The sequence below is a fragment of the Dendrobates tinctorius genome, unplaced genomic scaffold (assembly GCF_039654945.1).
Source record: "Dendrobates tinctorius isolate UK_male_01 unplaced genomic scaffold, ASM3965494v1 ptg000173l, whole genome shotgun sequence".
Lineage (NCBI taxonomy): Eukaryota > Metazoa > Chordata > Amphibia > Anura > Dendrobatidae > Dendrobates > Dendrobates tinctorius.
In genome coordinates, this window is record NW_027361840.1 from 1,054,730 (window position 1) to 1,079,507 (window position 24,778).

Sequence of the window (24,778 nt, forward strand, 5' to 3'; positions counted from 1 at the left end):
TCTCCTCAGGACTCTTCCCCTGGTTTTAAATATAAAAGACACATAATAAAAAGACACATCTACATGTTTTTTCAGTTTCTGACATGAAATCAGAATAAACTTTTCCCATTTTAGGTCAATTAGGATTACCAAAATTAATTATTATTATTATTATTATTATTATTATTATTATTATTATTATTATTATTATTATTATTATTATTTTTATTATTACAATTATTATTATTATTATTATTATTATTTCTATAGCCCCAACATATTCCACAGACAAAAGACATTACAGCATGACAATAATCACATAAATCAACAGATACCAAGAGGAATAAGGGCCCCGCTGCTCGCAAGCTTACAGTCTATGAGGAAATAGGGGAGACACGAAAAGTCGATGTCAACAATTGCCTTCATTGTTCGGACCAGCCTTAATTTAAGAAATCGGGTGTTCATGTAATGCTGCATGAACCAGTTATCAGCCAGACTATGTAGCAGTATATACACAGAGGGCTATTAAATGCATAAAGCGTGTGAGAACATGATATGAAGAACCTGGTTATGGTAAAAATATTGAATGGGCCACACAGGGATAGTTAGATTAATGTATTGAGGCGGTAGGCCAGTTTGAAGAAATGTGTTTTCAGGGCACGCTTAAAACTGTGGGTATTGGGGATTAATCGAATTAAGCTGGGTAATGTATTACAAAAAATTGGCGCAGCACGTGAAAAGTCTTTGAGACAGGAGTGGGAGGTTCTGGTTATTGAGGATATTAACCTCAGATCATTAGCAGAATGGAGGGCAAGGGTAGGGTAGACTGAGATAAGTGAGGAGATGTAGGGTGGTGCTGAGCCATGGAGTGCTTTGTGGGTGAGGGTAATAAGTTTATACTGAATTCTGGAGTGGATGGGTAGCCAGTGTAAGGACTGCACAAGGTAGAGGCATCGGTGTAATGGTTGGTGAGGAATATGATCCTAGCTGCAGCATTCAATACAGATTGGGGGGCGAGAGCTTGGTAAGAGGGAGACCGATTAGTAGAGAGTTAAAATAGTCCAAACGAGAATGAATAAGAGAAACAGTAAGAGTTTTTGCAGAGTCGAAAGTAAGAAAGGGTTGAATTCTAGAAATGTTTTTGAGGTGCAGATAACAAATAATAGCCAGTGATCGGATGTGGGGGGTGAATGAAAGATCTGAATCAATCATGACCCCAAGACAGCGGACATGTTGCTGGGAAATAATGGTAGAACCACACACGGAAATGGCAATGTCGGGCATAGGTAGGTTAGTAGACGGAGAAAACATGAGGAGTTCAGTTTTTGACAGGTTCAGTTTCAGATAGACGGAGGACATGATATTAGAGACAGTGGTAAGACAATCGCTGGTGTTTTCTAAAAAGGCAGGTGTGCTGTCAGGAGAGGAGGTGTATATTTGGTTGTCATCAGCATAGAGATGGTACTGGAAACCAAATCTACTGATTGTTTATCCAATAGGGGCAGTATACAAAGAGAAGAGGAGGGGGTCTAGGACTGATCATTGAGGAACCCCAACAGTAAGGGGAAGATGAGTGGAGGAGGAACCAGCAAAAGATACAGTAAAGGAGCGGTCAGAGAGATTGGAGGAGAACCTGGAGAGAACGGTGTGCTTGAGGCCGATGGAGCGGAGCATAGTGAGGAGGAGCTGATGATCCACAGTGTTGAATGCTGCAGAGAGGTCCTGGAGAATTAGCACAGAGTAGTGACCATTAGGTTTAGCGGTTAGTAGATCATTAGAGACTTTAGTGAAGGCAGTGTCAGTAGAGTATAAAGAGCGAAAACCGGATTGTAGAGGGTCGAGAAGAGAGTTATCTGAGAAATAGTGGATAACATGGGAGTCGACCAGGCGTTCCAGGAGTTTAGAGATGAAGGGAAAATTAGAGACGGGTCTATAGTTAGCAGCACAGATTTGGTCAAGGGATAGTTTTTTAAGTAGTGGATATATGATGGTATGCTTAAATGAGGAGGGAAAGATACCGGAAGAGAGAGAGAGGTTGAATATTTTAGTTAGGTGAGTGGTGACAGCAGGGGAAAGGGACTGGAGGAGATGTGACAAAATAGGGTCACTGGTACAAGTAGTAGGGCGAGAAGGGGAGGAAGGACAGTGCATGGTGTGAGGGGGTTGGGAGAAAATTTCCTGTCGGATTTGGTCAATTTTTTCTTTGAAGTATTTGGCCAGATCGTCAGTGCAAAGATCCGTGGTTGGGTCCAGCACTTTTGGGTTGAATAGGGAATGAAAAGTATCAAAGATGTTTCGGGTTACTGATAGTGAGATGATGAGGGTGTTCAAATAGGTGAAGGGCAGTGCTGTATATTTTAAGCATAAACTTATAATGGATGAAATCTTTGGGTAGATTGGAATTTCTCCACAGATGTATGGCACACCTGGAGCACCGCTGTAGGAAACATGTTTGCAGCGTGTGCCAGGGTTGTCACCATCTGTGCTGAGTTGTTCTATTTATAGGAGGTGCAGCTTCATTCAGGCAGTGTCTCATTATAATGCTTCAGTGCAGAATCAGGACAAGAGAGGGAGGAGATAGGGGCCAATGATGACTGCAAGTTCTTCATAAGTTTCTGGGTGTTGGCCTGTATATTTCTATAAGTGGGGGTGACCTTAGCGGAATGGCAGTTTTAAGGTGAGAATGAAAGAAGGTTGTGGTCAGAGAGTGGGAGAGGGGAGTTTGTGAAATCAACCATTGAGCAAAGCTGGGAGAAAACCAAGGTGAGGGAGTTTCCATGTTCATGCTTAGGAGAGCTAGTAAGCTGCAAAAAGGCTGAAGGAGGAGGTTAAAGATAAAAGGTGAGTAACAGATGTGGAGAGGGGGAGAGCAATAGGGATGTTGAAGTCTCTCATGAGGATGAGGTAGTTAAAGGAGAGAAAATGTGGAAGCCACGTGGCAAAGTGATCCAGGAATTGATGCGAGGGGCCCGAAGGACGATACACCACTGCCAGTCGCATGGAGAAGGGGATGTAGCGTCTGACGACATGAACCTCAAAAGAAGGAAAGATAAGTGAGGGTACTTGAGGGACAACCTGAAAGGTACATTTGGGTGATAGGAGCAGACCAACGCCTCTACCTGCTCTATTGTCTGATCTTGGGGTATGAGAGAAGTGTAGTCCACCGTATGAAGGTTAAGAGAATCAGAAAGGAAGAAGTCATGGATGAAGGAGAGTTTATTACATAAATTACAAATGCGAGAATAATGAGAGAGTAAATGTTTTAAGGCATTTTTATTATGTAGTGCAAAGTCAAAAGTTTACATACACTAAAATTACTCTGCCTTTAAACAATTCTGGACTGCCCACATGATGATGTCATGTGTTTGGAAGCTTTTGATAGTTTTTTTTTGGGGCAACATCTTAGTTAATTAGAGACACACCTGTGAATGTATTTTAACTCACTCCTGAAACACACTGCTTCTATGTGTAACATCATGGGAAAATGTAAAGAAATCAGCCAAGATATTAGGAAGAGAATTGTGGACTTGCACAAGTCTGGCTCATCTTTGGGCACAATTTACAGATACCTGAAGGTGCCTTGTTCATCTCTACAAACAACTATACACAAGTACAAACAAGATGGGAATGTGCAGCCATCATACTGCCCAGGAAGGAGATGGGTTCTGTGTCCCAGAGAAGAACGTGCTTTGGTCCGACATGTGCATATCAACCCAAGGACAAAAGCAAAAGACCTCGTGAAGATGATTGTGGAAGCTGGTAAGATTGTGTCAATATCCACAATGTAACGAGTACTATATCTCCATGGGATGAAAGACATGTCCTGTGGTCTGATCAAACTAAAATTGAACTTTTTAGATATAATGACCATCGTTACTTTTGGATGAAAAAGGGAGAATCTTGGAAGCCTAAGAACACCATCCCCTTTGTGAAACATGGGGGTAACAGTATCATGTTGTTGAGTTGTGTTGCTGCAGGAGAGACTGGTGCACTTCACAAAATAGGTGGCACCATGAGAAAAGAAGATTATGTGGCAATACTGAAGCAACATCTCAAGATATCATCCAGGAAGTTAAAGCTTGGGCGGAAATGGGCCTTTTTTAAACAGCAGACAAAAAGGCAGCAACACTTACCTGCCTAGATCTTAATTATGCAAATTGTCTCTTCAGAGAGGAAGAGGACTAGAACTCTAGTGCCACCTATTGGAAGTAGCAATCCTAAAAGTCAATGTCGACTCTTTAACGAGCCTTGTTACATGACTTAGGATAAAAGCCAAGCCAGAATCTCAATTTGCAGACACTGTGTTTCGGGGTACTGCCCCTCGTCAGTGCAAAGTGTGAGATCTGGCTTGGCTGTGAGAGAGGCGTCTGACCAATATCCAAGAAGTATAATTTCTCCTTGTGGAGAATGACATGCTAAGCATGTCGAGATGAGGAGACTTAGGCCTCTTTCATACATCAGTTTTTCGCCGTCAGGCGCGATCCGGCTTTTTTTTTGTAAAACCGGATCCGGCAAAATGCAATGCCGGATCCAGTTTTTCCCCATTGACTTGCATTAGCGCCGGATGGCATTGCGTTTCGTCCGTTTTTTGCCAGATCCAGCTACTTGTCTCATTCCCTCGTCTGGAAAAAACGGCTACTGTAACGTTTTTTGTCTCCGGCGAAAAAGCTGGAAGCGCCATATCCGACGCGTCCGGCTTTTTGCCACAATGAAAGTCTATGGGCGCCGGAATGCGCCGGATCCAGAAAAAGACGGATCCAGCCACCCGATCCGTTTTTTTTTAAGTCTGCGCATGCTCAGATCCAATTGGTCAGCCCCCAGGAAACAGATATAACCTGCTAGACGAATCCGGCAGAAAAACGGATCCGTTTCTACAGTTTTTTCTAAAAATAGCCGGATCCTGCCTGACGGCAAAAAACTGATGTGTGAAAGTAGCCTTAAAGCCGCAATGCTCCTCTGGGAAATATGCTAATTATGCAAATTGTCTCTTCAGAGAGGAAGAGGACTAGAACTCTAGTGCCACCTATTGGAAGTAGCAATCCTAAAAGTCAGTGTCGACTCGAGTTCTAGTCATTTTCCTCTCTGAAGAGACAATTTGCATAATTAGCATATTTCCCAGAGGAGCATTGCGGCTTTAAGTCTCCTCATCTCGACATGCTTAGCATGTCATTTTCCGCAAGGAGAAATGATGCTTCTTGGATATCTGCCTAGATCTTGAAACAAATGCACTACAGGGTGCAGCCAGCCCATATAGCAAGATGTCAGCAACACAGGTGCAAAATACCAGATCAACAGACACTCTCCACCTACCCAATCCTGGAGGGGGTGACTGCCCAGTGTACAATTGCACAATAGAGGCCCGCATAGGGCGTTGTTCACACAAAGGTACCGCACAGTGCCTGGTTCACAGCCTATTAGTCAAGCCCCTACTTTTCGACTAGGCGGGCTGGCCAGCACACTCTCAATTCATAGCCTTTTGAACACCCCTCATGCGAGACCAGACATGTCTGGGCTTGGCTGCACCCTGAAAAGTATAGTGCAAAAAATACAGAAATAGTGAGGTATTAGTTGATATTTTGGCCAAAATACGTGAGCCCATAACCTGCACCAAAGGTCCCCACGCTTACGGGTCAATGCACTAAACTAAATAGCAAAGCCACTAAAGAAGACTCGACGTCTCCAAAAATTCAATTGGAAATGGGTTTCCAAATGGACAATGACCTGAAGCATACTGCCAAATTGGGAACAAAGTGGCTTAATGATAACAAAGTCAATGTTTTGGAGCGGCCATCACAAAAACCTGGTCTCAATCCTATTGAAAATTTATGATTAAAGCTGAAAAGGCCGGTGCGAGCAAGGCGACCTACAAACCTACAATCCTACTACACCTCAACAAACCTGGGAAACACACATTTGCCAGAAGACTCGCTACACTCATCAGCAGGGCGTTAAACTAGAAGAAGAGGGGATGGGAAGAAAAACGTTAGACACAAACATGAAGCCAGATATTATACTGATGAATGATATGAGGTGAGGCAAAGAAGATGCAAGACAACATACTCAGAAGGGAGGTAAGAAAATTTCTAAAACAATCAACAGGGAGGAGATTGGAACAAAGCAAAATCCTCTAAACTGCATGCTCGCAAACGCCAGAAGCCTGACAAACAAGATGGAAGAACTAGAAGCAGAAACATCTACAGGGAACTATGACATAGTGAGAATAACCAAGACATGGTGAGATGAACGCTATGACCGGGCAGTTACCTTACAGGGTTACAGTCTGTTTAGAAAGGAGCGTAAAAATCGGAGTGGAGGAGGGGTTTGTCTTTATGTAAAGTCTTGGCTAAAGTCCACTATAAGGGAGGATATTAGCGAAGGGAATGAGGATGTTGGAGTCTACTACTAGGGCAGATAGATGAAGCTGCAACCCATAATGAGGGCCTTGTTATGGGGGACTTTAACTACCCGGATATTAACTAGGAAACAGAGACCTGGGAAACCCATAAAGGCGACAGGTTTCTGCTAATAACCAAGAAGAATTATCTTTCACAATTGGTGCAGAATCCAACCGGAGGAGCAGCACTTTTACACCTAATACTATCTAATAGAGCTGACAGAATAACAGATCTGCAGGTGGTCGGCATCTAGGAAATAGCGACCACCATATAGTACAGTGTCACGTGTGTTTCGCTAGGGGGACTTGTCAGGACGTCACAAACACTGAACTTTAGGAAGGCAAAGTCTGACCAGCTTAGAGATGCCCATAATCTGGGTGACTGGGATAATGTCCTCAGAAATACAGTAAGAATACAGATAATAAATGGGAAATGTGTAAGAACATCCTAAATAGGCGCTGTAAGCGGTTTATACCTTGTGGGAATAAAAGGACAAGAAATAGGAAAAACCCAATGTGGCTAAACAAAGAAGTAAGAGGGGCGATTACCAGTAACAAGAAAGCATTTACACTACTAAAGCAGGATGGCCCCGCTGAAGATCTAAAGACTATAGGGAGAAAAATACTTTATCTTTAAAAATAATTAAAGCTGCCATAAAGGAAACAGAGAAGCACATTGCTAAGGAGAGTAACACTAATCCCAAACTGTTCTTTATCTATATCAATAGTAAAAGAATCAAAAGTGACAGTGTAGGCCCATTAAAAAATTGTGAGGAAAGAATGGTTGTAGATGACTAGGAAAAAGCGAATATATTAAACACCTTCTCCACGGTATTCACGGTGGAAAATGAAATGTCAAGAGACGAAGAAAACTCGTCATAAATAAGATTAAAATAGATAACTCTCCGGGTCTGGATGGCATACACCCACGAGTACTAAGAGAACTAAGTAATGTAACAGACAAACCATTATTTCTTATATTTAGAGACTCTATAGTGACGAGGTCTGTTCCACAAGACTGGCACATAGCAAATGTGGTACCAATATTCAAAAAGGCTCTAAAAGTGACCTGGAAATTATAGGCCAGTAAGTCTAACCTCTATTGTTGGTGATATGTGAAGGGCTTCTGAGGGATGTTATTCTGGATGATTTCACTGAGAATAACTGTGTGACTCCATATCAGCATGGGATTATGAGGAATCGCTCCTGTCACACCAATCTAATCAGCTTTTATGAAGAGGTAAGCTATAGACTGAACCAAGGTGAGTCATTGGATGTGGTATATCTTGATTTTTCCAAAGCGTTTGATACCGTGCCACACAAGAGGTTGGTGCACAGAATGAGAATGCTGGGTCTGGGGGAAAATGTGTGTAAATGGGTAAGTAACTGGCTGAGTGATAGAAAGCAGAGAGGGGTTATAAATGGTATATTCTCTAACTGGGCCGCTATGACCAGTGGGGACCGCAGGGGTTGGTGTTGGGACCTCTTCTCTTCAACATATTTATTAACGATCTGGTAGAAGGTTTGCACAGTAAAATATCGATATTTCCAGATGATACAAAACTATGTAAAGCAGTCAATACAAGAGAATATAGTATTCTGCTACACATGGATCTGGATAAGTTGGGAACTTGGGCCGAAAGGTGGCAGATGCAGTTTAACAATGATAAATGTAAGGTTATACACATGGGAAGAATGAATCAATATCACCATTACACACTGAATGGGAAACCACTGGGTAAATCTGACATGGAGAAGGACTTGGGCATCCTAGTTAATGATAAACTTACCTGGAGCAGCCAGTGCCAGACAGCAGCTGCCAAGGCAAACAGGAACATGGGGTGCATTAAAAGAGGTCTGGATACACATGATGAGAGCATTATACTGCCTCTGTACAAATCTCTGGTTAGACCGCACATGGAGTACTGGGTACAGTTTTGGGCACCGATGCTCAGGAAGGATATAATGGAACTAGAGTGAGTACAAAGGAGGGCAACAAAATTAATAAAGGGGATGGGGGAACTGCAATACCCAGAGAGATTAGCAAAATTAGGATTACTTAGTCTAGAAAAAAGACGACTGAGGAGCGATCTAATAACCATGTATAAGTATATAAGGGGACAATACAAATATCTCTCAGAGGACCTGTTTACAGCAAGGAAGGTGACTGTCACAAGGGGGCATTCTCTGCGTCTGGAGGAGAAAAGGTTTCTCCACCAACATAGAAGAGGATTCTTTACTGTTAGGGCAGTGAGAATCTGGAATTCCCTGCCTGAGGAGGTGGTGATGGCGAACTCAGCCGAGGGGTTAAAGAGAGGCCTGGATGTCTTCCTGGAGCGCAACAATATTGTATCTTACAGTTATTGTTAGGTTCTTTAGAAGGACGTAGATCTGGAGATTTATTCTGACAGAATTTTATAGGCTGAACTGGATGGACTAATGTGTTTTTTTCAGCCTTACAAACTATGTTACTAAACCTGGATCAGTTACACCAGTTTTATCAGGAGGAATGGGCCCAAATTCCAACCAACTATTGTGAGAAGCTTGTGGAAAGAGATCCCAAATGTCTAACCCAAGTCATTCAGGATAAGGGCAATGGTACCAAGTACTAATGATTAATAATGTGCTCATGACAAATTGTCATCATAAATAATGTATAGCCTAATAGCTCAAAGAGTATTTAAGACATATGGCAAAAAGTGGACCTATCGCAACCTGAAACACAACATGAGCAAAAGCTCCAAAAACGCAACAGACCAGGTCCACAAATTGATGTAATAAAATATATGAATTTATTGGCATATATAATAATAATTTAATGCATACAAGGACATATAGCAAAGGAAGGGGAGACAGGGATACTGTCACATCCAAAACCACATGGGTAACAAAAAGGGGGCTGGAATAAGATAGCCCAACTGGCAGATAATATTATAATATACTCATATAAAAAGTAGATATCATGAGAATCCACAGGAAGATGTAATAATCACTAAACTGTGCTCATTTCTTGCAAGTTACCAAGAAGCCACCAAAGAGCGTCATGATGAAAAACAAGTAAATAGAGTGTACCTGGGGATAATTGCCAGCGGCTACCAACATCCAGACACCCACCCCGACGCGTGTTTCGGAGGGTCAGTCCTTCATCAAGGGGCGTGACGGAGAGCAAAACAAGCGCTGTATATGTACCGGTAAAAACCGGAAGTGGCGTCGCCGTCTGACCGGAAGTGACGCATCCGCCATCCCAGCTCCCACCATGGCGAGCGGCATCGACGTCATGCAGCAGGGAATCACCAAGGCAACCCCTGAAGCATGGAGACGCCGAGAGCCGCGCGACAGTGAGGGTCACGTCAGCGGAGGAACCACTTAGGAATCAAAATGAGGTAATGCGGCATGTAAGGAAATGGTAACAACTGCACAGAGTGCAGGAAGTTCACATTATAAAGCGATCGCGTAATGGACATGACATCAAAGTAATAAATATACATGGTGTACATATAAACAACTCCCCATGTGTCCAAAATTTTTTTACATGTAATAGACAAACATGAAGAATTACAAAAGTGTGTCATACATATAATAGTGAATATATAACCAGTATATTATGGAATAACAATACATTTAATACCAATCCTCATAGATATAAATCCCATAATATACAATATATATACAGAAATTATACAAAAAGTATATATATATGACAATGTTGATTATATACTCAAAAATAATGAAAAATAACAAATGAAAAATAGAAAATAAAAAATAAATAAAAAATAAGGAGTCATATAAACATTTATAATGTATGAGAAAAAGAGATGCCGTCCAACTTCAGAATCGAATCATATGAATCCACCAGGTAACCGGTACAGTAGCAGCGATATCAAAGTGCGACAAACTAAAGATAAAAGAATAAAAACAATTAATAAAAATACACCATTGGTGATAGAACATGACACAAGTGTGCAGCAAGAAAGACAATCACAAGAAGGGAGCAAAACTGAGACTCTCATTCAGGCCATTGGGGTGCACTGTATTCAATCTCCAAATCCATTGGGTCTCCATTTGTGCCAGGCGTTGTGAGACTCTACCTCCACGGATACCCACCTCCAATTCATCAATCCCCCTAATCCTCAAACCACCTGCTTCACATTGATGATGGATTTTGAAGTGGCGGGGTAGGGTCTTAAGCGTGGACACGTCCTCGTGTCCCACAGCAGCCTATATACCTAGCACATGATCCCTGACACGTATCTTAAACTGTCTGGTGGTCAAGCCAACATATATCAGGGAGCAGGGGCAGGTAGCAAAGTAAATCACATTCTTGGTGGTACACGTAATAAGTTTACGTGTTTTAAATTCCCTTGACCCAGAGGAATCAGTGAATGTGGTACTTCGTTCGATGTTTGCACATGCTACACAGGGGACGCATCCATGCCTGGGGGCGATGTGACTAAAAAAATGCGATTGAGGAGCTGGAGCATAGTGACTATGCACCAGTTGATCACGCAGATTCCTAGCTCTGCGAAAAGTAATAAGTGGTTGATTTGGTAAGATTTTAGAAAGAATCGGATCAGCCAACAAAATCGGCCAAGATTTAGACAGGACCATACGTAATTCATCCGCCTGACTATGGAAGTTGGTTATAAACCTGATAGGTTGTGAAGTAGTAGACTGTTCGGAGTGTTTATATAAGAGCATATTTCTAGAATTAAATTTAGCCTTGTGGTAGGCCATTTTTACTACCCGATGGCTATACCCCCGATCAAGAAGACGTGTTTTGAGTTCGTTTGCCCGTAATTCAAAGTCATCTGTAGAGCACATTCGCCTAAGGCGAAAAAATTGGCCAGTTGCTACTGCACGAATCATATGAGCAGGATGAGAGGAATCCGCATGAAGCAACATATTAGTTGATGTCGGCTTCCTAAAGATATCAGTTTGTATATTTCCTAAGGCATCTCTCCTTAAGTTGACATCCAAGAATTCAATGTGGTCAGGATCGTATTTAACAGTAAGATGAATATTACGGTCATTGTCATTAAGCTTCAGAATAAATTGTTCAAGGGACAAGGCAGAATCCTGCCAGATCAGGAGCACATCATCAATGTAGCGCGTCCACAAAAGGACGCGCTCCATTGACATCTCCTGATCTGAGAGGAAGAGGTCCCTCTCCCACAGCCCCAGGAAGAGATTTGCGTTGGTGGGCGCAAAGGCCGCGCCCATCGCAGTCCCCTGGAGCTGTAGGAAGAAGGACCCCTTAAACGTAAAAAAATTATGAGTCAAGGTAAATTCCAGGAGTTCGAGTATGAGGGTCCTCATACCTATACTTAGATTGGACATTTCAAGAAAATACCTCGTAGCATACAACCCATCACTGTGTCGTATGTTCGTATACAGGGACTCAATGTCCGCTGTAACAAACAACGTCCCTGGATCTAATGAAAGCCCATCCATCCTGCGAAGTAGTTGGTTCGTATCCTTCAGGTAAGAAGGGAGGTCCTCAACCAATGGTTGTAGCATAGAATCTATCCAACGATTAACACACTCTAGGTAGTTTCCCCCACAACTATTGTGAGAAGCTTGTGGAAAGAGATCCTAAATGTCTAACCCAAGTCATTCAGGATAAGGGCAATGGTACCAAGTACTAATGAAATGGATTGAAACTTTTGACTTTGCAGTATTAAAAATGCTTTAAAACATTCTCTCTCGTTATTCTGGAAATATTAATAATTATGGTAATCCTAATTGTCCTAAAATGTGAAAGGTTTATTCTGATTTAATGTCAGATATTGAGAAGCACATGCAGATGTGTCTTTATTAGTGTTGAGCGATACCATTCGATACCCAAAAATATCGTATCGGATGGTATCGCCCGATACGAAAAAAATATCGGGTATCGCCGATACCGGAAGTCCCATTCAAGTCAATGGGCTTCCGGTATCGGAATTTAAAAAAGCCCTTTATTTCCTTGTTGGCTAATTCTACATGATTTAAAACAAATAAGAATCATGTAGAATGTATTGTGGGAGGTGGAGGAGACATTAAAGGCATAGAGGTTTGGTCCAATCAAATGGCATAGCATTAATTCAAAATTTTTTTTTGTAAGATGTTCGGAGTTAAAAAGATATTGACTATGTTATCCTTTTTTATATTTTGTCAGATATGTATGTTTCACAACTTCCATGCTCTTCACCTTATTTTGTACTTCTCCCACACTTTCTCCTTCATGATCCACAGCAGTAGCATTTTTTTCATCAACTTATTCTTCACCTTATTCATCTTCTTCTTCTTCACCTTCTTCCCATTATTCTTTTTTTTCCATTCTTCATATTCTTCTTATTCACCTATTATTAATTTTCATATGCTATTTCTTCATCTTCTTCCTATTCATCTTTTTCTTCACTTTCTTATGGTGACAGGCATTCCTGTAGTACTTATCTATAAAAGTTATAAGATTACACCTTACGTTCTGCCTGTCACAAAAGATTTACAACAGGATTTATCCGCGTTCAGTTTGGCCTGCAGCAGCAGGCATTTTCCAGGGGCTCCACGAGGAGGAACGGACTCACCCCCATTTACTGCTTAGTCTTTTTCTGCTTATAATTTTGATATCTTCTATTCTGATTTTTAGTCTTATGCTTAATGTTCTTCTGCTTTCTGTTCTTCTGCTTTTGCTTCTTCTGCTTCTTGTTCTTCTGTCTTTTGTTCTGTATCTTGGTGGTTGTCTTCATGTTCTTTGTCCTCTTGGTCATATTATTTTGGGTCATATTTCTGGTCTTCTTTGGTGTGGTATTCAGGGTCGTCGTCATCAGGGTCGTTGTCATGGAGATCAATAAGGATTACCAAAGACAATTTCAAAAAGCTTGATTTTGGAAATGTAGCAGAAGGTACAAGAAGGCTGAGAAACTGGAGAGAACCAGCTGACAGTACTGGAACCCGTAGTGGCAGCAGAAGGAACAAGATCCAATGGCACTACTGAGGAACAGCTGACGGTGCTGGACCCCGGTTACTATGCAGGAGGTACCTGTGCTAGAAAGCACTACCAAGGACCAGCTGACGTTGCTGGACCTCAGATACTGAGATGGAGGCACCTAGGCCAAAGGCTCTGGTGAGAACCAGCTGACAGTGCTGGAACCCGGATGGGTAGCAGAAGGAACAAGAGCCAATGGCACTACCGAGGACAAACTGACGGTGCTGGACCACGGTTACTAAGCAGAAGGTACCTGTGCTAGAAAGCACTACCAAGGACTAGCAGACGTTGCTGGACCTCAGATACCGAGATGGAGGCACCTAGGCCAAAGGCTCTGGCGAGAACCAGCTGACAGTGCTGGAACCCGGGTGGGTAGCAGAAGGTACCCATCAAAAGCAAAGTAGCCAGGCCGCAAGCCGGCCGCAGTTACCAAAACCCACAGTCCTACAGGGGATCCATGTCCGATTGGCACTACGGATCCAGCCTTCAGTGCCAGATCCCGCAGTCCACATAGGAGTCCCCTAAACTGCAGGCACCGTAGAGTCGGCTAGCCCGGCTGCAAGACGACAGGACAACGGATTGGTGGCAAAGTGACCTTGACACTACCCGGAAACAGCTGGCGTGCTGGAACCAGGCTGGGCAGGAGGGAGTACCCGTGCCAACGACACTTCTGAGCAGCAACTGGTGATGTTGGAGCCCAGGGACAATCATGGTGTAGGCCGAGGCCTACTTGGTGGCAGTGTTATATCGGTTGTAGACTACAACTGACTGTCAACGTGCTCCAATTAGGCATCTGTTTCCAGGATTTCACCTGACCGCCAACACCGCCAGTTTATGCGTACAGTAGCCGTCTGCCCAATCCACACGTGTTCCTGTGTTACTGGGGTTCTGTAATGTCAGCAGATCCCCTGATGTGTGTCTGGCAATGTCTCCTGCTCTGTCCACATTCCCACCACTTGTAGTGGGAAGGTGGACAGCGCAGGAGACAGCGCCGGACACACATTGGGGGATCCGCTCACGTTACAGAACACCAGGAACAAGTGTGGAATGTGTGGACGGCAACTGTGAGCAGGAACTGGCGGTGTTGGAGGTCAGGGGAAATACTATAGACAGAGTGGAGACAGAGGCCAAATCAGAGAATGTTTAAATCAGAAGTAGTTAGAATTTGGAGGCAGCAGGAGTTTGCCATCCACACAGCAGGGGATCAGCTGACGTTACTGAACCCCACTTTCACATGAACGAGTGTTTTTTCTGTGTGGACAGCACTTCTGAGCACCAATTGGCGTTGTCGGAGCCCAGGGAAAATCAGGTAGTAGGTTGAGGCCTACTTGGAGCCAGGTTTAAATCCGAGGTAGTTTGACTTTGGAGGGAGCAGGACACTTTGCCATACACACAGCAGGGGATCAGCTGACGTTACCGAACCCCACTTACATATTAGCGAGTGCTTTTTCTGTGTGGACAGCACTTCTGAGCAACAACTGGCGGTGTCGAAGCCTAGGGAAAATCAGGTAGAAGGTTTAGGCCTACTTGTTGGCAGTTTTAGATTGTTTCTAGACTACTACTAACTGTCAATGTACTCCAATTAGGCCTCTGTCTCCACTCTGTTTTGAGTATTTCCTCTGGCCTCCAACCACGCCAGTTGCTGCTCTGAAATGCCGTCTGCACAACCAACACTTGTTCCTGTCTTACTGGGGTTCTGTAACATCAGCTTATCCCTAGAGGTGAGTCAGGCAATGTCTCCTGCTCTGTCCACTTTTCCACTGCAAGTAGTGGGAATGTAGACAAAGCAGGAGACATTGTCGGACTCACCTCTGGGGATCAGCTGATGTTACAGGCCCCCGGTAACACAGGAACAAGTGTTGATTGTGCAGACGGCACTTGAGAGCAGCAACTGGCGTTATTGGCCGCCTGAGGAAATACTCAAAACATAGTGGAGACAGAGGGCAAATCAGAGAACATATTAAATCAGAGGTAGTCAGAAGTTGTAGGCAGCAGGAGACTTTGCCGTACACACAGCAGGGGATCAGCTGACGTTACCGAACCCCACTTTCACATGAGCGAGTGTTTTTTCTGTGCGTACAGCACTTCTGAGCACCAACTGGCGGTGTCGGAGCCCAGGGAAAATCAGGTAGTAGGTTGAGGCCTACTTGGAGCCAGGTTTAAATCAGAGGTAGTTTGACTTTGGAGGGAGCAGGACACTTTGCCATACACACAGCAGGGGATCAGCTGACGTTACCGAACCCCACTTACACATGAGCGAGTGTTTTTTCTGTGTGGACAGCACTTCTGAGCAACAACTGGCGGTGTCGAAGCCCAGGGAAAATCAGGTAGTAGGTTGAGGCCTACTTGGAGCCAGGTTTAAATCAGAGGTAGTTTGACTTTGGAGGGAGCAGGACACTTTGCCATACACACAGCAGGGGATCAGCTGACGTTACCGAACCCCACTTACACATGAGCGAGTGTTTTTTCTGTGTGGACAGCACTTCTGAGCAACAACTGGCGGTGTCGAAGCCCAGGGAAAATCAGGTAGTAGGTTGAGGCCTACTTGGAGCCAGGTTTAAATCAGAGGTAGTTTGACTTTGGAGGGAGCAGGACACTTTGCCATACACACAGCAGGGGATCAGCTGACGTTACCGAACCCCACTTACACATGAGCGAGAGTTTTTTCTGTGTGGATAACACTTCTGAGCAACAACTGGCGGTGTCGAAGCCCAGGGAAAATCAGGTAGTAGGTTTAGGCCTACTTGTTGGCAGTTTTAGATTGTTTCTAGACTACTACTAACTGTCAACATACTCCAATTAGGCCTCTGTCTCCACTCTGTTTCGAGTATTTCCTCTGGCCTCCAACCACGCCAGTTGCTGCTCTGAAATGCCGTCTGCACAACCAACACTTGTTCCTGTCTTACTGGGGTTCTGTAACATCAGCTTATCCCTAGAGGTGAGTCAGGCAATGTCTCCTGCTTTGTCCACTTTTCCACTACAAGTAGTGGGAATGTAGACAAAGCAAGAGACATTGCCGGACTCACCTCTGGAGATGAGCAGATGTTACAGGACCCCGGTAACACAGGAACAAGTGTTGATTGTGCAGACGGCACTTGAGAGCAGCAACTGGCGTCGTTGGAGGCCTGAGGAAATAATCAAAACAGAGTGGAGACAGGGCAAATTAGAGAACATTTTAAATCAGAGGTAGTCAGAAGTTGGAGGCAGCAGGACAGTTTGCCGTACACACAGCAGGGGATCAGCTGACGTTACCGAACCCCACTTACACATGAGCGAGTATTTTGTCTGTGTGGACAGCACTTCTGAGCAACAATGGGCGTTGTTGTAGCCCAGGAATTACAGTTCAGGTCATAGAAATATGAACACAACAAGAGACCTAGATCCTGTTGCCAGCCAATTATTTATTCTGGAAGAGGACTGGCAAATTCTGGTGAGATCCAGGCCTTGTTCATTTTCACAAAAGTAAGCCAGTCAACATTATCGGCGGATAGTCGCGTGCGACGGTCTGTTAGCACACCACCTGCAGCACTAAAGACACGTTCCGATAATACACTGGCAGCAGGGCAAGCCAGCACCTCCAATGCATACTGGCTAAGCTCTGGCCATGTATCCAGCTTAGACACCCAAAACTTGAACGGAGAAGAGCCGTCTGGGAGTACACTAACAGGGCAAGACAAGTAGTCTGTCACCATCTGACGGAAACGTTGCCTCCTGCTGACTGGAGCCGTCTGTGATGGTGTAGCCGTTTGTGGCGGGCCCACAAAACTTTTCCACATTTGTGCCATACTGGCCTTGCCTTGTCCTGCGGCACTGCCTCTGCTACCTCTTTGTGCAGAGCTTCCTCCACTGCCTCTACCCACATGGCTGCTTTGAAAAGCACTACCAGCAACACTCACGGGGGGAATGCAGAACATGATGGCCTGCACCAGTGTTTCTTGGTACTCCCGCATTTTACGCTCCCGGTTCAACTGTGGTATGAGGCTTTGTAAGTTGTCCCGGTAGCGAGGATCTAGGAGGGTGTACACCCAATAATCAGCCATGTGGAGAATGTTGGCGAAGCGGCGGTCATTTACCAAGCACTGCAGCATGAAATCAACCATGTGCTGCAGACTGCCAACTGGACCGGAAACGCTGTCCCCATCTTGAGGCAGCATCTCAGCCTGCTCAGCATCACCCCACCCTCACTGTACACACTGACTACTAGAGCCTTGTGTACCTCCCTCCGCTGGAGAGATGTCTTCCTCCTCCTCCATTGACTCCTCGTCATCCTCCTCACAAAGTGTCTCCTGCCTAGGCCTTTGTGGGGAACCACGTTGCGCAGACTTTCCAGAAGCAGATGGCATTTGTGACTCCTCTTCAAAAACCTCCTCACTTAGTGCTTGTAAGGTTTTTTGAAGCAGACAGATAAGGGGGACAGTCATGCTGACTAGTGCGTCATCTGCACTGGCCATCCGCGTGGAGTATTCGAAGGCACGCAAAACTTGGCAGATGTCCCTCATAGTGGCCCACTCAGTGGTGGTGAAGTGTTATCGGCGCACAGTGCGACTTGTTTGCGCCTTATGCAGCTGGTACTCCATTACTGCTGCCTGCTGCTCACACAAACGCTCCAAACATATGTAACGTAGAATTCCACCTGGTGGGGAGGTCACATATGATGTGATGTTCTGGCAGGCGGAATCGGCGTTGCAGAGATGCAATGCGCGATCTTGCCATGCTGGAACGCCGCAAGTGAGCACACTCTAGGCGAACCTTGTGCAGCAGTGCATCAAGATCCGGATAGTCCCTCAGAAAGCTCTGCATGACCAAATTGAGCACGTGTGCCAGACATGGTATGTGAGTGAGGTTGCCTAGGCCCAGAGCTGCCACTAGATTTCGGCCATTGTCACTCGCTACCAAACCTGGCCGGAGATTCGCTGGCACAAACCACACATCGCTCTCCTGCTTGATGGCATTCCAGAGCTCCTGTGCTGTGTGGCTCCGATTCCCCAAAGAAATTAATTTAAGGATGGCCTGTTGACGTTTGGCCACACCTGTGCTCATATCTGTCCTAACAGGCTCATGCAGTGCTGATTCCGAGGAACTAGAGTAGGACTCAATATGTACAGACTGCATTCCTGCAATCCTTGGAGTTGGCAGAATACGTACAGAGCCACTCTCCAGATCTGTACCCGGCTACACAACATTGACCCAATGGGCAGTGAGGGAAAGGTATCGTCCTTGTCCATGGCTACTGGTCCACGCATCGGTGGTCAGGTGGACCTTGCTACTGACGGCGTTTCGTAGCGCATTTTTAATTTTTCCCTCCACATGCTATTGCAGGGCAGGGACGGCTTGCCTGCTGAAATTGTATTGTGGAACTGCCAATGACATCAAGTTCCAGAAGGTGTCAGTCTCCACCAGCCTGAATGACAGCATTTCAAGGGCCAGTAGTTTGGCAATGCCGGCATTCAGAGCCAGTGCTCGGGGATGGTTTGCCGAGTATGGACGATTTTTCTCCCATGCCTGTGCTACCGATTGCTGGTGACTGCCCTGGGAGTGTGATGATGACTGAGAACGTGGTTCAGTGGGTGGAATTTCACTGGGTCTCTGGACAACAGTGGCAGAGGTTCTTCCATGGTGTTCCAGTGAGGAAGCCGAACCAGCTGTGTGTGAGCTGGAGGAAGAGCCCCCAACATGAGCTGAAGAGGTGGTAGGTGCTGCTGAAGGTTGGCCTACATCTTCAGTGTGTCTGTGTAACTCCACCTCGTGCTTGGTACGCACATGTTTCCACACATTTGTGGTATTGAGGTTGCTCACATTTTTCCCTCGTTTAACTTTCTGATGACACAGCTTGCATTTGACAAAGCAAATGTCATCTGCAACGGTGTCAAAAAAAGACCACGCACTGCAAGTCCTGGGAGTGCCCGTTTTGTTTTTTGGAAGAGGATTGCTCCTCACGGGTGCCAAAGTGGAGGATACAGGCAACCAAGTCTGCCCCCGCCCTCTCCCTCCTGTTTTGGCCGTTCGGGGAATCTCTTCCTCAGAGCTGCTCCCACCACCTTCCTGTGGCTGATGCCATGATGGGTCAAGGACCTCATCATCTCCACTACCCTCTTCAAGCACCGGCTTCTCCTGGGTTGTCTCGCCAGCACCGTACGCACCAGAAATTGGCAACTGAGTCTCATCATCATCAGATGCGTACTGAGGTGTGCTGACAATAGGCACAGGCCCACCCGCCTCTTCAGATTCAGAGGGACAAAGCAGTTGCGCATCACTGCATACTCCCTCTTCACGCTCTAGACTGCTGCTTGTCTGGCCACCTCTTTCCAAGCCAACAGATTCTGAGAACAGAAGTAAAGATTGAGATGGCTCCTGTCCAGGGCTCTCAGACTGCCTGGGCAATTTGGCAGGTGGTGAAGAGAGAGATGGTTGCTCTTCAGTGCTCTGGCCCTGGGAGGATGCGGAAGTCATTGAAGTGGATGCGTTAGCTGCCATCCATCCAACAACGGCTTCAATTTGTTCGTCTCGCAGCAGTGGGGTACGGCGAGGTCCTACAAAGCTGCGCACAAAGGACTGTTGCCTGGTAAAAGTGGGGGATGCTGGGTCACTGGTGGCCGCAGCAGGCACCGAATCCCCACGTCCTCTCCCTGCTGAATCCCCACGTCTTCTCCCTCCTGAAACTCCACGCCCACGACCATGTGCCTTACTCCCTGCCTTCTTCATCTTGGTAGACTGATAAAGATAGGCAGAAAAGTGAAAAAGGGGGGCTTAGTGTTCTTATTCCTGAACACCTGCTAACCAGTATAAGAAACACTAATTTTGACAAGAGTGTGTGTACTACACTTTAATATGATCTAATGTGGCCTACACAACTGTAAAGTGGAGTGTTTGGTGAACTTTATTTCCATTTTTTTTTTTTGGGGGGGAAAAATAAAAGGATGTGACCAAAGTTTGAGAGCTATAGTATCACAAACTTTTTGGAGCTATTACAATGCAGGAAGCTAACCTACAATGTAATCGATGAGGCTCCAAAAAATAGGGTGATACTAGTCTGGCTGGCCCTGAAGGGCACAAGCCAGCAAAAAGGCTCCTCTATCTAATCCTATATAGTGTTTGCAACCAACCAATGACAATAGATGCGGATGGAAGCACACTAATATATGAGCAAAAATCTGGACAAATTAGCTGCAAAAAAAGGACTGTGTATGAGGCAGTGACGCACGCTGAGCGGACTACAACCAGCGGTGGCTGTAGAACACACTGCAATGTGAGCTGCACTCACACACAGAGAGACCTATCAGACAGTGAAGAACAGTGCAGAGAAATGGGCTATAGCACTGAAAGGCTCCGCTGTCCACTCCTTTAGTGTTTGCAACCAAAGTATATGGATACGTATGGAAGCACACTATACAGGAGAAAAAAAAAAGCAGCAATAAAAGAAAAATGTGTATGAGGCAGAGACACACGCTGGGCGGCCTACAAGCAGACGTGCCTGCAGGACACACTACACAGCGTGGGTCTGCACTCACACAGCCCTTGCAGACAGCTATTAAAACAGCGCTGCTGGGCTAACAAAATGCTACAGTGGTGGATTATGTAGCCTGGGTAAAGCAATAGATATTTTTTATGATCACTATTTCTAACTGTCCCTCACAGTCTTCAACAGCAGCCTGTCCCTAACTGAATTCACAGCAGAGTGAACCAGAAATGGCGGCGGCGGGTTTTATAGTGCATCATGACATCATTTCAGCAGCCAATCACAGCCATGCCAGTAGTTAACATGCCTAACAGGATGTGCCCACATTTCTGAGGATCCCCATTGGCTGAATCAAATCGAGCGGGCTCCTAGCATTATGGGAACTTCCGATTCCGGTATTCGATATGAAAAAAGTATCGGAACTAAGTATCAGAATTCCGATACAGCTAATATCGGCCGATACCCGATACTTGCGGTATCGGAAAGCTCAACACTAGTCTTTTTATATATAGTGGATGGAAACTTCTGGTTTCAACTGTATCTTTCTATTATATAGCTTTTATCTATTTCTCTAGCTGTCTATCCTCTGTTTGCACATCTAACACCTAAACATTTGTCATTTCTGTTCTGCATTCTATTCCAGTACGTGTCACACTGATGGTGCACAAGGATGCCACACGGTTTTTACATGTGGACACTGATAGCACCGGTACTGTTTTTTCCCGTTTCAGAACTATCAAGAGTCAGGACAAGTGAAAATGTGAAAGATGCCTTACACTGATACTTTGTTGCAGTCTAATTTGAATTTCTGGCAGAATTCAGTCTATATGGGTCTGGATCTATCTCAAGAGACATCTACAATTGGCGATCTTTGCCTGCTCTTCCGTGCAAACACTCCATATCTGTCAGATTGCTGGGGTGTCTCCTGTGTACAGTGCCTTCTTCAGGTCCCCACAGAATTTGCATTCAGTTTTGGGCTGGGGTTTGGCCATTCCAGAACATCCATCTTCTCCTGGTGAAGCCGTTCTTATGGGGACTTCGAGGATGCTTATGGTCGTTGTCGTGGTGAAAGTTGAAAATTCTCTTCATCTTCATCAGGAAATGCAAATATAATATTTTAGGTCATGTTATTTAAAAATAATAACATACATTTTATTCTTGACAGATGACTGTACCAGGAGCTTCAAGGGACATCTGATATCTTTAGAGTTTAATGCAGAAGATTCGAGTATCACACAAGATACTTGTACACAGCATGAAGACATCTCAGATATACTCCCAGCTGTTCACAGCAGAGACCGATCCTCTTATTTTAATGAACAATTATCTCCAAATTCATCACAGACTGTTAAACAAAACAAAAGTCACAGAAGAAATCCTGAAGATAAAAGCCCTCTAACAGGGGAGAAGCCATACTCCTGTTCAGAATGTGGGAAATGCTTTATACATAAATCATATCTTGTTATACATGAGAGATTTCACACAGGAGAGAAGCCATATTCATGTTCAGAATGTGGGAAATGTTTTTCACGGAAATCACGTCTTAATAATCATGAGAAAATTCACACAGGAGAGAAGCCATATTCATGTTCAGAATGTGGGAAATGTTTTTCAATTAAATCAAATCTTGTTGCACATGAGAGAATTCATACAGGAGAGAAGCCATATTCATGTTCAGAATGTGGGAAATGTTTTGCACAGAAATCACTTCTTAATAATCATGAGAAAATTCACACAGGAGAGAAGCCATATTCATGTTCAGAATGTGGGAAATGTTTTGCACAGAAATCACATCTTAATAGTCATGAGAAAATTCACACAGGAGAGAAGCCATATTCATGTTCAGAATGTGGGAAATGTTTTGCACAGAAATCACAGCTTAATTGTCATGAGAAATTTCACACAGGAGAGAAGCCATATTCATGTTCAGAATGTGGGAAATGTTTTGCACATAAATCACAGCTTAATTATCATGAGAAATTTCACACAGGAGAGAAGCTATATTCATGTTCAGAATGTGGGAAATGTTTTGCACAGAAATCACAGCTTAATCGTCACGAGAAATTTCACACAGGAGAGAAGCCATATTCATGTTCAGAATGTGGGAAATGTTTTGCACAGAAATCACAGCTTAATTGTCATGAGAAATTTCACACAGGAGAGAAGCCATATTCATGTTCAGAATGTGGGAAATGTTTTGCACAGAAATCACATCTTAATAGTCATGAGAAATTTCACACAGGAGAGAAGCTATATTCATGTTCAGAATGTGGGAAATGTTTTTCCCGGAAATCACATCTTAATTATCATGAGAAAATTCACACAGGAGAGAAGCCATATTCATGTTCAGAATGTGGGAAATGTTTTGCACAGAAATCACAGCTTAATCGTCACGAGAAATTTCACACAGGAGAGAAGCCATATTCATGTTCAGAATGTGGGAAATGTTTTGCATATAAATCACATCTTAATAGTCATGAGAAAATTCACACAGGAGAGAAGCCATATTCATGTTCAGAATGTGGGAAATGTTTTTCACAGAAATCACCTCTTAATAGTCATGAGAGAATTCACACAGGAGAAAAGCCATATTCATGTTCAGAATGTGGGAAATGTTTTGCATATAAATCACATCTTAATAGTCATGAGAAAATTCACACAGGAGAGAAGCCATATTCATGTTCAGAATGTGGGAAATGGTTTTCACATAAATCAGCTCTTACTAATCATCAAAGGTGTCACACGGGAGAAAAGCCGTACTCATAATCAGAATGTGGGAAATGTTTAACTTGGAGATCATCTCTTTACAAACATAAGAACATTCACACAGAAGTAGCCATTTTATAGTCACATTATAACAAACAAACATGGCTTCTTGAGACCTTGGGTTCCTATTGTCCTATTACCTTCCTGGAGCGATGCTCTTGCTCTTAAACCCTTTGGCGACAAGCTGTCCATCATAGTTACACAAGCGGTGGTCACTGTGATAACATATACAGTAATATGGGGAACGTGCCTATATTTCATTATTCTGCTTCCCCCCATAGTTGGAATATCTCTTTGGTCGCGGCTCCACACTGGTAGTAATCCACCATAAGCAGGAGAGTGATGGCGCCTCTTCTCATGAACAGAAGTCCCGTCCATCTCATGTAACCTCCAGGCACCAGACACATTACTCACATTTCACTTTCTCACTATTGATAATTGTTCTCATGAAATCTCGTTCCTGTGACTGAGAACTTACAATTTGTGTTGCTTTTCTGTGTTCTGCTCTTCTGTCTTCATCATTATTGATTATGTGCACGTTACATAGAAGGCTTCTCTTCCTGATGTCCTTTTCCCCTATTTGTTAGTCATTGTGGCTCAGGGGAAGATACCAATATGATATATAATGAATCTTGTAGCCACCTACTTGCAATAAAGGAAGCTTTACTGTCTCACAGTGGTTTGAATTGTCCTTGTCAGATGTGCCCGCATCCTGGATTTTCTATGGATTTCTAGATGGTGAAGCATATGTCCCTGAGATGTGCCAATGCATCCGGCCTCTACATGCCATCGAGTGGGCTGTCAGTAGGCTGGATCATGGGAGGACACAGACTACACATGACCCCTGAGCAAGGAATGCACCGTTCCCCCCATATACTATGAAAGTGACTTGGACATTAGAGATGAGCGAACCCGAACTGGAAAGTCTGAGGTTCGTATTGGACACCTAGTGTGCGGTACCGAATGCCGAACATGGTGTTTTTACTGTCTGTCCAGTTTCCTGTTTGGGTTTGCCAGTCTAATAAAGCTTGTTGAAAGGCTATAGCCCAGCCAATCAGCAAGCCTTTAGACTGTGGGCACTTACAGAGCCATCACAGCAATTCCAAGTATTGACATAGCTGTAATTGGTTGGCGTAGCATGTGACCAGGCCTTTATAAAGGCCAGATCACGAGTCAGCCGCCATTCTGTTCTGATTAGTGTAGAGATAGGATGCAG

General features: G+C 44.3%; 1 pseudogene; it reads left to right on the forward strand.

Moving 5' to 3' along the window:
- LOC141053934 (uncharacterized) overlaps nucleotides 1-24,233 on the forward strand; it is a 102,102-nt pseudogene extending 77,869 nt beyond the window's left edge.
- The last annotated feature ends 545 nt before the right edge of the window (nucleotides 24,234-24,778 follow it).